Below are 13,861 nucleotides of genomic sequence, written 5' to 3'. Positions count from 1 at the left end.
TGTTGTGTGACAATGTGGCCAGAGACGTGTCCCCACAAGTCACTGCTTGTGTGCATATTTCAGTCGTTCCGTGGCAGTGGTGGCCGAGAAAGAATAACACCAACAACACAAACGCGTACGGTGTTTTAAAGAGACGAACTCCGTCTTGCCGGTAAATGGGAACAATTCTTGGAAACATGGAGTGGATGAAGCTGGCAGACTTGGAGCGATATCCTCCTCCTCCACTGTTGTTGTTGTGATTGTGGCCGTCTCATCCGTACCTGTAACCACCACCACCGTGTGTGTCCTCCTCGTGGTGTCTGCGTTACGTCTTGCGCGTATTATCTGAACAGGTACTTACGCCTCCCCTAGGTCGACTCAGCCTCAAATGAGTACCTGTTGCGGTGTGTAAACACGGCCGGGCGTGGGGCTGGCCACCTTACCCCCTCGTGTGCCGTGCCGGCTAACAGCGCTTGCCCCAACAGTCTGTTAATGCTTTACGGGGTGTCGCTATGTATGTGCCTGTGTGTGTTTGTGTCTATAGATAATGTGTGCGATGTGACTATGCGTGTTGTGTCTTGGTGTAGCAATGTGTATGTGTGTGTTGAGAGCGGTGGTGCATCGGTTTGCGCAACGAGGTTCTACAATCTCGGCAATACACAATGGATAATTGGTATCCGAATTTTACTACTCAAAAATTCGTACTGGGGGGGGGGGTGAGATGTTAACTCCCTCGCCGGGTACGCAGGAGTTCGTGGGTTCCTTCCCGACCCTGACGCCTGCTGCTGTATATACTTGTAGTTTGCGTGTCTCTCTCCCCGTTGTCGTGCGGATTTCTCTACGGCTCCTCCGGTGTTTCGCTTCCACATCTAGGCACATGCGTTTCGAGTCTTTGGTTGCGATGAAGATTTTCGCGTGATAAGTCACTCCGTTGAGCCGTCATTTGTGGCCAGGTCGCTTCCCAAAACGAGCTACACCACTCAGTGGGCCTCACCACTTAGCTGGTATAGAGACAGCGACTTGAAGACACGGAGAAACATCAAGGCAGGAGATGAGGGCTATGTCTAACAGAGAAGCTGGATCTCAGGATTCATCCTCAGCCCCACTATGCGTGTGATCTCTGCTGTGGAAAGATGCGTGTGTCGTTCAAACGCTGGTCTTGCTCGTCCCAAGAGAAACCCCACAGGAACAAAACACAACAATCGTTTATAAGATACTCAAAGGGTTACCTACTCCCGATGGGGACAGACTTGCGTGACTGACTTACTGGACATCCGTGAAATACTGGGACATCTGTGAAAAAGTGCTTTGTAGCCCATCGGATTCCTCCAGTATAAATACAGATGTTGATTCTGACTGACCTGATAAAATAAAAATGGATTATTTCAGCTCAGGCGTGCTGACTAACCACACTGCCCCCGTGTGCTGTTTGGGTCTCGGTCGGCTTCTGTTCATATATCATGGTACTATTCCCCCCCTTGGGGCGTTAATGCTGAGACACGGGGCATTTGGGTGTGTTAAGTGCTGGTGTGTCGTCGCAGGTGGTGAAGTGTGTGTGTATGCTGCACAAACTCGCACTGACGAGGCTGGTGAAGTATGACCGAGAGTTGTTGATACATGCTGATGTTTGTGGTTGTGTGCCAGTTTGTTCACTGCATGTGTGTGTGAGCGGTAGTGCAGCTGGACTACGAACCCGGTGACAGGAGTTCGATTCCCGCTCACGGCCAACACCAGTGATGATTATCTGAGACCCCTCGTGGCCCTCCCCTAAGTCGACTCGATAATGTATGCATTGTCCTTGGTGCGTTGTCTTTGAGTTGTGCGCCTTTTGGCGTCATCTGGTCCAACACCATGTGAGACTAGGCTCTAAGGAAAGCTGTCTCGGGTGTGGACCAATCAATTTGAAGGACAGTGCATACAATATCAGAGTTGTGTGTTTTGTTTGCATTATGACTGCAGGTATTGTGGTCAATGCAAACATGGCTCCTTGTAAAAAAAAGTGTCAGTTTTGTTGCCAGATAAAAGGGTAAAAAACCAATTATCATATTTTGCTACTGGCAAAGGAGGTTCCAATGGTGTAAATGCTTACCCCGAGCTCTTATACTCTGATGGTCCATTGTCTTTGAGTTGTGCACCTTTTGGCGTCATCTGGTCCAACACCATGTGAGACTAGGCTCTAAGAAAAGCTGTCTCGGGTGTGGACCATTCAATTTCAAGGACAGTGCATACATTATCAGAGTTGTGTTTTTTGTTTGCATTCCGACCGCAGGTATTGTGGTCAATGCAAACATGACTTTGTAAAAAAGGTGTCAGTTTTGTTGCCAGATAAAAGGGTAAAAAAACAATTATCAATGTATGTGGTGTGTGTGTGTTCATGATGGGTTGGGGAGGGTAGGTGATGACGTGTGTCCAGGTGTTTTCTCTCACTTGTTTGTCAACAACGCCCATGAACGTAATCCGAGGGCACGTTCTACATGATAATGACTATACTATACAGGAGTGTGGTGCGGAAAAAATAATGAATTCACTGCCAAAACGCACTTATTCACTGATCTGCACAGTTAATCACTATAAACACGGAACATTAATGATGTTTTCCTGCGACTCCTCGCTCTGAAACACTGTGGCTGACGGGATGAATTAATTACTTACCATGACCACTTTTTGGCAACTGTTTAAATGGGAAACATAGCAGATAATAGCGAGACAATCTATAACCAGCAAGGGTTATTGCAGATTGAGAGGCTTTGCAAGAATAGGAGAGAAGTTTACGAATGAGTGTTTATATATTATATTAAACACTCGCATTGCTTTCGTGACTGCAGGGATTCATCTTCTTGGTTCTTTCGGTAAAGTCACGTAGAAGGTAAAACATAAAATAAAAAACATAATAAAAAACTTTATTTTTTTACATTTTTTGTATATTTTTTATTATGTTTTATTTTTATTATTTTACTTCCCTTCTACGTGACTTTACCGAAAGAACCAAGAAGACTCGCATTGCTGCTTTTTGAAAGGTTTTCTCTAGCCACGTAAACAGTTTGGGGGAGTTATGTTTGTGTCTCAAACTGGAGCTAATTAAGCGAGAAGGTGTCCTCGCCAGTTAAACTTGTCATATGAGAAATAGACAAATGTGGTCAGAAGAGTGAAGAGGCCAGCAACGTCCGGCTGAGCTGCAGGACTTGGCCACGAGCTAATAGTGTCCAGTAGGCCTCGGCAAGGTAAGGTAAAAGTGTAAAAACAACGAGCCTACCTTTACCCTACCTTTTACCTTACCACAATACAATCACTCTACCCTACCCTTTACCCTTACCCCTTGGCATGTCGACACATGTACCCTTTACCCTTTTACCCGGTAAAAAGGGTACAATTACCTTACCTTGCCGAGGCCTAGTGTCCAGTAAGTTGAAGACCGCAAATTGACACCTGATTGAAAAGAAGTTAAAATTGTATAAATGTCATGTTAAACGTGACTTCGTGAATCTTCTAGTTATGAACTAACTGCAATTCCAGTAGTGTTAGAATGTATAAAGTTATTCAGCACTGGGAATGTGGAGTTTGCAAACAGTTTAAGACGGAACTTAGGGGGAGAGCGATTGAGGCGACTATAACAGTATTAACGTTGTAGCTTACGTAGACTTAAATAACGACTCAGAGCTTAATTAAAAGTAACGTTTTAGTGAACGGTCTCTTGAGAGGAAAGAAAGACATTCATATTGCCCACCAATTAGTCTTCTTCAAGCATTCCCTGGGCCTGTCGGCCAAAACGTCGAGCTCTTAAGAACGTGAAGAGGTTGTGACGAACGGGTTAGAATAATAATATTAATCTATTCTAATGGATTAGCTGGCGTTTGGGAAATAATGAAAGTAGTCCGCGTCGAGTGGAACAATGCGTTTTGTTGTTATTCAAGAGCCCAATGCACATTAGCAGAGGGAAGCTCAGGCAAGAGCCCAGGAGCAATGCTCCATCACTGTCCTCTACCACCATATGATCGGGAGCAGTTTGTGGAACAATACGTAAAAAAACATTTTTACGAAGATATTTAGAGGCTAGTGTAACGTGCACATTGTGGAATGTTGCGATGTTGAGACTGAATGCGTTTGCCGTGTGATGATACTCAAAATGTTTTTTTAAACAGCGAGCAGGGTGTAGCTCAGAATAAAAATGAAGATTGGTCACAAGCGGAAGTTGCCGATAAGGAGTGAGGTCGCATCTTGCTATCCTGTCATAGAAGGTCCCCTGGAGTAATTGGAAAGTTGATTTTGCAGGGGACGAAGGGAAGAGGAAAGAAACACGATTGGTTCAGGAGACAATGTGGGGCAGTTTGATGGGACATTCCATGAGAGAAGCTGGTAATCACAAGCAGAGCATTTGTCATGGGCATTAACCCTCATCTATGAGCATTACGGATAAGCGCAATTGAGTTTTTGAATCTGGCGTGTGGCATTGTCGCGGGGCATATTACCCGTGGCAAGGTTGGCCGCTAAAATCCGAGTTGGGGTGGATTGATTCACTTCATTAACTCTCGACTGATAAAATCAGCTCCCTGCCTCGTGGGAAGTCAACAGTGGTTGTCCTTTACAGAGGGACTGGCCCCTCAATAGGAATGTGGAATTTCCACTTTTTTTGTTGTTGTTGCTCAACACTGTTAACCGAGTTGAACACTGCCCTATTCTTGTTTTAGCTGGACGCCTTTTTTAAACATTTTGTTTAGCTCCTACAGAAAGATGCTCTTCTAGATTTTCTGGGATAAACACAGTGCATATATAATGTAGCCCAATAAGTCTCCACAACCAGAAGGCCTGTCGTTATAATCTTGGTAACAAATGAAATGTATTGTCTTCTTGGAATTACAAGATGTTTGAATTGATAAATATTTTTTAAAGTTGAAAATATATGCTCTTTTCATATCTCGGGGTGTAGAGAAAAGGAAGTGGACCAGCGCTATACTCAAAGTACTGGACGTAGATTGTGAAGTCACAAACTCGTGAATTATTCATGAGCGCGTGACGACCAACCGTTCACTTCTGTGCACCCGCGAGGTTATGGGGGCCAGTGTGAGACGTCAATGTCGTGATTGATCCAGGACATTTAAGGTTCTACTCATTTTTTGCGAGCCTCACACCGTGCATGTGCAACATCTTGACTGATTAGGAGATCAGCATAAATGGCCATATTATATTATGCGTAATAGTGCAATATACCATTATGGCTTGAATGGTATTAAAACTGCTTCTGATTTGTTATTCTGATATTGATTTTCGCATTCCGCTTATAGCTTGAGAGGCTAAATTAGAACAACAGTGGCGCATTACACCAAAAATCAGCAAAAAGGCCCTTCTCGAAAATGCAGGCTTGTGTTTTTTTTGTGAGGGTGTGATTTCAGCTGTAGAGAGCGTTCAATAAAAGTGAATGAAGTGATTGGTTGGTTGTCCTTGCTTGTGAGAGATGCTTTTTATTTAATTTCAAAGCCTCTACGCCCCCCACTCCTCCCCCCTAAAATCTTCATGCACGTATTAAATCCCTGAACAAACTCCTCTGTAAAAATTGGAGGAAATCGCTTTCGAAATATTCAATCACCTGTTGTAGAAAATAGATTGAGAGACTTTTAGAAATCAGTGGGATGTCTGTAAAATGGGTCCTTTTAAAAAAGAAATCAAGCTGCTCTTGATTTACGCAAAGATTATTTTTCATCCTCCATTCTGTTTTTTTTATTAAAACACAAAGAAGAGTGTAAGGACGAGCCCCTCCCCTCCATCCCCCATGTGCTTGGTCCGTGGTGTTGGCGTTACAATATTGTATTTTAGTAGTTAATTATATCTGTCAAAAAATGTTCTGTAAAATTCCTGACATTCAGGTCGTGTTTGTAATTCTCACGTTTAAGTGGACACTTCCAAGACTCATTGGGGTCAAACCTTGCTATACACTGGGTCTCGGGGATAACTTTTCCAGCTTACTGATATCTTGATCAAGTTCATTTGCACAATGTTCAAAACAAATATCGTGCCCTCGATGTAAGTAACAACTATTAGAAAACCTTAAATTGGATCGTATTGCTAGCTGCACTGATTGGGGTGCACTTTAGCCAACCAATAAATAAGTATAACCCGTAAAAACAAAGTTTTTCACTCTAAATCCTTTATATGCGTGGCGGCTAGAGTCCTCTCGTCCTCTGGCTTGAGATGGCTGCCACCTATGGGTCAGATGATTGTCTGCAGTATTAAACAATTGGTAATTAAATATTTAATTTGTTTTCCCTAAACAGTGTAAAATTTTGGAAAATTTTTTTCACGAACATTAATTGTCTCGCACAACGAGTCTGTGTGCAAAATGTCAGCTCGATTGGATCACGGGAAGTGGGTTAAAAAACGACCGAAAGGTTTGCACGGTCGTAAGCAAGCAAGCACGCAAGCAAGCGAACTTAATATAAAGGATTTAAAAAAGCTTACGTGGTTATGTACTTGGCTTCTGGGCTTGTGAGCATATCAAGTACCAAAGCACTCTCTTGTTGAAATGCGTGCCCTTAATGAAATAGGTTAAAGCCCATTGAGATTAATTGTCTCTTGTTGTGTTTTACTTACAGAGCGTATCCACACTTTACCCCATCACACACCATCAAGTTGCTGTGTTCGTAGCGCAGCTCGATAACCAATATTCTATGACCAGAGGTGTGGACTCGAGTCATGTGACTTGGACTCGAGTCAGACTCGAGTCATGAATTTGATGACTTCAGACTCGACTTGGACTTGCATAACAATGACTTTGTCCCACCTCTGAGGTGTGGACTCGAGTCATGTGACTTGGACTCGAGTCAGACTCGAGTCATGAATTTGATGACTTCAGACTCGACTTGGACTTGCATAACAATGACTTTGTCCCACCTCTGCCTATGACTATCACTAACTGTGGTGTATCCATTTAACACAATCTTGTCACCAAAAAATAGACAAGAGTCGCCCAGATAGCCTTTTTAATAGACTGTTTGGGCAAGTGCTGTTAGCGAACACCTATGAAGGCCGGGATGGCACCAAGCCTGGTCACCTTTGACTGCTTCGTGGTGATGTTCACAACACTGCACCAGGTACTCATTTGAGGATGAGTCAACCTCAGCTTTTTTAATAGACTGTTTGGGCAAGTGCTGTTAGCGAACACCTATGAAGGCCGGGATGCTTCGTGGTGATGTTCACAACACTGCACCAGGTACTCATTTGAGGATGAGTCAACCTCAGCTTTTTTAATAGACTGTTTGGGCAAGTGCTGTTAGCGAACACCTATGAAGGCCGGGATGCTTCGTGGTGATGTTCACAACACTGCACCAGGTACTCATTTGAGGCTGAGTCAACCTCAGGGAGGCCCAGGACCACTTCAGATAATCGTCACCGCTCCCCACACACACACAATCACACACAATCACCCACGCACACAACAAGATGTAGAATGATGGGAGCATAGCGCTGCACAGTGTGGACGAGACGGATGTGGTGAGATGAGAAAAGATGTAAACAAGAGAGAAAAGAGTGATAAATATAGCGAGGTGCTTGAAGAAAGATGCATTCAGACAAGCAGCGAAGTAAAGAGGGACAGAGGAGAGATAATGGTGATGAGAGATTTAGTCAAAATAGGAGTGAGATGACCGGAAAGATAAAAAAAAGTGTTTTGAAGAGTGGAAAAACATGTGGAGGCTGACCAGACACAACAACATTGACCAGCCCCCACCAACTTCTTACCCCCCTCCCCACCCCAATGGGACGTCTCGTGACCACCGTGACCAGCGGGCTGTGTAGCTCAGTACTAATTTAACGATTTCCCTTGCAAATGTGTAAAATTTCGATTTAAAGCTTTCGTGACAGCAGGGATTCATCTTCTCGGTTCTTTCGGTAAAGTCACGTAGAAGGGAAATAATGAAATAATAAAAATAAAACATTATAAAATACAATTCTCACGAGTACGGCTGTGCTTGCGTTTGTGGCCGAAACGTCGTGAGAATTGTATTTTATTATGTTTTATTTTTATTATTTCATTATTTCCCTTCTACGTGACTTTACCGAAAGAACCAAGAAGATGTGTAAAATATGGCATTGAAATCAATCCACTTCCTTAACGGAGACAATTCGAGTTCAACAGAAAGTTCATCCGGAATATCCTTATCGGTTTTTTCCCATTCACGGATAATCCTACGGATAATCGGATCCGCAAAAAAATCACCCCCCCACATATCACAACGGATAGGAGGAATTCTCTGTATGTTCCTTGTCTTGTAATTATTGAATTATGGATAAATGAAGATGATCTAAAGGATAATTGTGTCTTTTTTTACATTAATCACAAACTTATAAAACAGTCACGCAGAGAGTGGATCGTATATCTCACTATTTAAATCGTTTCAACGTTGATGCAACTCTTGAGAATCAGCATTTTCATGCCCGATGTCAAGGAGAAGGGATGGGGGAAAAATAGAGCGAATGCAGACGTGTTCCATCGCTGCAATGTTTGTTTTATTAGTTACATGGATGGTGTCGTTTATGCAGTTGCCCAGCTATTTTACAAGGGAGATCCGTGGTGCTGTTTGAGCACAGCATCAACAACAAAATAAAAACAATGCGAGGTATTTAATGGTCGTAAAGGAAACGCAAGAGAATAAACAAAAAACTTGGCAAATTAAATTTGAGAGCAAGAAGTGCCATGAAAAAAGTTAAGTGCAGGTGAAAGTAAGAGCTCTGTGTTTTAGTTTAATGGGGGGGGGGGGGGGTGGGACGGGGTGGAAACCAATCTGCAGATGAAGGGGCCAAGGATTTTCCAGAAACTTGGAGCAGCAAAGCAGAAATATTTTTTTTACCAAACAAAAGTTTTAGCAAATGGATTTTTTTTTCTTCATTAAGTACCCGGTAGTCTATAACGTCCACTACACAGCAGGATTGATGCTTTTACGTACGTTGAACTTCTTCTGCACCGTACGTAGCCAACCGTGCCAATCGGAGGTACGGAGGAATGACAATAAACTAAACACAAAAAGCAATTCTAAAGTAATTAGCTTTCTATCTAGATGGTAAAGTGCCATGGCTTCCTTATTTAAACACATTGCCTGTACGTGAAGTGCTACATTTCACCGTCGTCGTAATACACAGCACCGTATAAAACAGTAGCATTGACAGCTATTACCCTTTCGTTCTGCATGATAACACAGCATTGGTTAAGAACGTAAGCAAGTTGTTGCAAGCAGAGTAAACGTTGACTCGGAGAGATCTCTCAATTTGTCTTGCAGTGCCTGCTTTTGAGACTGCACGTAAAACTTGGTGATGCACCCTTTTTTTATTTACACGCTTTTATTGAACTCACTCTGTTGTTGTCGTTGTTGTATCAAATCTTGTAACTCAATTTTAACCCACTTCCCAATTTGGTATCGACTGCAAACGTCGTATACTTATGTCTTACTGATGACAATACTATATTCTATCATAAAACATTTTTAAACAATCTTTTTTTACACGTTTCTATTAACTCACTCTGTTGTCGTATCCTCAAATCTTGTAACTCCATTTTAACCCACTTCCCCATGTGGTATCCACTGCAAACTTGGTATCCTTATGTCATACTGATGACAATACTATATTCTATCATAAAAAAATGTCAAAATATTTTTTTTATGTTATGTTTCGGTTTGGGTATAATTGTCCACAGTAAACTGACGTTGGCTGAAATGGCCATGGTCTCTTACGTTATGGCAAGCTTCGGGGCCACTTCCTGGAGTCGTGGAGTTCTGCAATTACTAGTACATTTCATAAAAGCGTGTTTAAAAAAAAAGTTTCAAAAAAATTACTTATTTGAGCATCACTTTGAATGGGATCACACCTGGCACGTTTTACGGCCAAACTGAATGTGTAATCGGGACTCGTCTTAGCCATCTCGGGCCTCAACCAGCACGCGTACATTCATTGGACATTTTTTCTCGTGGCCCTATCGCTCTTCCCATGAATCGCCACATCTTCAGCGGCGTGATGGTGGACGCGGCGACCAGCGGTGTCATCTCGACGGAACGTATCGCTCTGCAACACCTTCCCCATATATCAGTGGAACTAACGAGCGCCGGGGAGTAAATTCGCAACGCAGTTCGTGCGCTCGTGAAAGCGACAGGAGTGTTTGGCGTGTTGGCATAAGTGCCCACTGTACCAATGAACCCGCCGACCTGAGTTGTCGATTGCCAAGCCACACCGCTAAGTTGGCACGGCGTGGTGACAAGGGGTAACCCATAAACCGGTTCGGCTATCGCGTGTTCCACAGCGTCGCAGAATCCAGACAACGCATGTATGGATTTCAAGAGCAGCAGGGTTCTGACCGTACTTGTTAATTCATTGAGATCCTTTTGAAACTGTTAAATCATAAGGCTTGTAACACCGCTTGCCAGCATATTCCAGTGATGGAGTGCAGGGCCAAGTGGAGTGTCCTGATTTGAACCGAAGTTTGTCCTGTTGCTTGGCTCGCTCGCTTGTTGTGTCATGTGCCAGTGCAGGGGCAAGCGTCCAAATGTCCCAGAGACTTGAAACGCACAGTGGAGTTCTCTCTCTCTCTCTGCACCAGGTTATATTTGTGTGTACATATGTTTAAGAGATGCTGCTGCAACAACAACAAGAAGGAGAAAAAAACCACGCGCTCTATAAGCTTCATCGTGCTGAGCGGATCCACAATCCAGGTAGTTTTTCGGATGGTTATGGTGGCGCTCTGTTGTTTTTCAGTTGTGGGGTGGTGGTGGTTTGCATAGCTCCCTCTTGTGCGTACAAAATAATTTGTGGCTCCTGGGGTTTTAGCAGCTGGATGGTGTCCATGTTATGGAGTTAAGTTAGACGCAGCTGTGGCTTGCCATAATTATGGGCATTTCCCTCTTCTTCCCCCCCCCAATCCTTTCATAATTTGTGCTTTGTGTATGTTGGACTTGTGCTCGAGCACAGCTTTTTTTTGTAGTCGGTTATGGTTAATGAGCGTGTTGGAATGTTCTTGTACAATTTCATATGTAGGCTACGTACCGAGTGAACCGCTCGATTTCCCAGTACTTTGTTATGCATCACAACGATGACTTACAATTGACGGGGGGGGGGGGGGGGGGGGCACCCACTGCTGTCGGACGATAGCCTCCCCAATGCCTCGTTGGCAACGTGGGTTGTTTTGACCATACTTCACCGCTTTTTGCCCAGTGTGGGTTTGGACGAAAGGGACTCGTTTCAAATATTTCTTCGCCACTGATGTTAGTCGTCGACCGTGTTTGAACCCCACCGTGCCACTAACTTCTGCGCCCACTCCCCCCCATTACCCGTTAACCTTTATAGAGTCCTGACGATGTGTATTAAAAGAGTGGCTGGGACATTTCAGATTGAACGCCCGATGGTTTGTCGCTCATTAAACCGGCGGAATCGTTTGAGAAACATTTCCAACCGGGAACAATTAATCATCAAGTCAATGTGCTGTAAAAAAAACCCACAACATACAAGCATATAAAAGTGTGTGCCACGGGAGAACTTAAAAATGCATAATGAGCCTCTACAATATATTAACACACGTACTGTACAGTGTGTACTGTACGTACAGTGTGTACTGTACAGCACACACACTGCATTGTCGAGGATATGTTTTCCTGCCTGTTGCTGTTTGTTTGGCGCAAAGAAACTCACAATCGGAAGTTGAGAGGTCAAATCCCCGTGGGAGTCGGGCTTTGGCCACCGTCCTTCTGGGGTGGAGTCAGCAACGAGTGTCATTTTTGTGTAGGGAAGCCAAAACACAACGGTGACATCGCCCGGCAGAGATGCTGGTCTCTTGCCATGTGATTGGCGAATTTCCCACCGCTCGTTCAGCGATGCCAATGGAGTTGAGCACTGTGTAACGCTTGTTTGAAGCGGGATACACGGTGGCATTTAATATCGGATGTGTTGTACACAACACAGGGCGTGATCAACTAAGAGCCAGTGTACTAGGGCTACATAATTACACACAAAAAACAGGGTAACTAAATGCTGTGAGTTTGTTTGTGAGTGTACAATACATTTTAAATTCTGAAACTTTCATTTAATCCCAAGAACACAAATGTATACGTGTATTACATAAAATTAAACATGTTAACAACGCATCTTTGATGCGTATTCTATGTGCCCATCTGGCACGGGTTTATTTGTACAAGAAGATACTTTTTTATAATGTGTTGGTCATCCAGAGAATTGCCCTTCTGTAAACTGATATGACATTTGATGTTGCGTAACCAATTGGACTCGTACAATGGGAGAGTATCTGGACATTTTAAAACATCACCACTTCCATCACTGCCCTGATCACTGTTCTGTAAGATTTCACGCAGCATATCCTGCACATTGCGTAACATTACGTGAATTTGAGTATGTCTAAAGAACACAACTGATAACCAAATCTTCTTAACTCACCCCTCTCCCCTCCAAAAAGGCCAAACATTCAAGTGCCTTCATTATTGCAATATGTTCTAAATGAAAAAAAACCTTTTAATCATTCCAACTTACATTTATTGCTCACCAGATGCTGCGCATATAATTTTTTAAAACAGACGTTTAAAAAAAATGTCTTTTAGTCCATGACAAGGTCTTGTAAACAAATTTCAACCTCTGCAGTGCTGCAGATTTAAATCGGTGGTTTAGCCTCACATTTCAGCCCATTTTAGGCCATACCTTTCGGTACATTTTTTTTAAATACAGTACAGTTGAACTCCTCTTATCCTTGCTGATATGGAGCAGATGCTGTGTGGTGTTGGATCCTAATCGCGTTTATCTGGGCGTTTTACTGTTGAAAGAGGTGAAGGTAAACAGGCACAATCGGATGATTTTTCCACCACTTCTGGGCTACTATTGTTCACGCTGGAGCGCAGACAATAGGATGAATCACATACTTCCATGGGAACATTTCAAGGTCCATTCTGAACATGTCCAACACGTGGATAGGTGGAGACAAATTTGCCACCAATCCCTTACCGATCCACTGCTGGATGAAGGCTTTCCCATGCTGTGTGTGGGGCATTGGGGTTCTTTGACCATATTTCACCATTCTAGATTTGAAGCTTTCGTGACTGCAAGGATTCATACTCTTAGGTTTTTTCGGTAAAGTCACGTTGGAAAAAAATAAAAAATTACTAAAAGTAATAATAGAAATAAAATAAAATAATAAATCACGACGTTTCGGAGGCAACACAAGTCTCCGTCATCAGGTGGGACCGTCACAGCTAGATTTGCTGTATCAAGCAAATCTAGCTGTAACGGTCCCACCTGATGACAGAGACTTGTGTTGCCTCCGAAACGTCATATTTCACCAGCTGGTCATTGTCACTTGGTTAAGTGGGTGTTCCAGGTGCATTTAAAATATTAGCCACCACTCACGTTAGTCATGGCTGGGATTTATACCGGGTCACTGGCTTCATATTGAATTGCGCTAGCCATATTGGGTCTCTTATTTCGTGCTTTGTTTAAAATATTCTTGAGCACTGGAAAGTCAAGTTCGTATCTCCCTCCTAATGCGAGTATCGTGATGGGCTCCAGTGGTAGATTCAGTACGGGAGAACCCCTTATCCACAGCAATGAGGAGGACCAATTTCACACATCCTGTGTTTTTTTACTGCACTTATCTGTGAAATAATTCACAGATAATCGAAGTTGTGACGTATATGCCCACAGTGAATGCCAGAAAAAATTGCTATTGAAGAGCTGTGTGTATAACTGTGGATAATTGGAATAATTTGCTCAACTCCAATTACGCGCAAAAAATGTGCGCATCTTTGGAAGTCTTTGTAGCTCGGTGGTGGGTCGATGTGCTTCAAAGGCATGTCTCTCTGTGCGTTCATGTAGCGGTATCTTCCTCCTAGATCTCTCTCCTTGTGTTTCT

General features: G+C 43.3%; 1 protein-coding gene across 3 annotated transcripts in view; it reads left to right on the top strand.

Moving 5' to 3' along the window:
* Positions 1–13,861, top strand: part of LOC133345871 (thyroid hormone receptor beta-A-like) — a 108,061-nt gene that overhangs the window by 5,517 nt on the left and 88,683 nt on the right. The window lies entirely within an intron of this gene.

The sequence above is a fragment of the Lethenteron reissneri genome, chromosome 23, assembly GCF_015708825.2.
Source record: "Lethenteron reissneri isolate LAM-NWPU_2019-01 chromosome 23, ASM1570882v1, whole genome shotgun sequence".
NCBI lineage: Eukaryota > Metazoa > Chordata > Hyperoartia > Petromyzontiformes > Petromyzontidae > Lethenteron > Lethenteron reissneri.
Note: the sequence above shows the minus strand (reverse complement) of the source record. Positions and strands in the feature narration are given on the sequence as shown.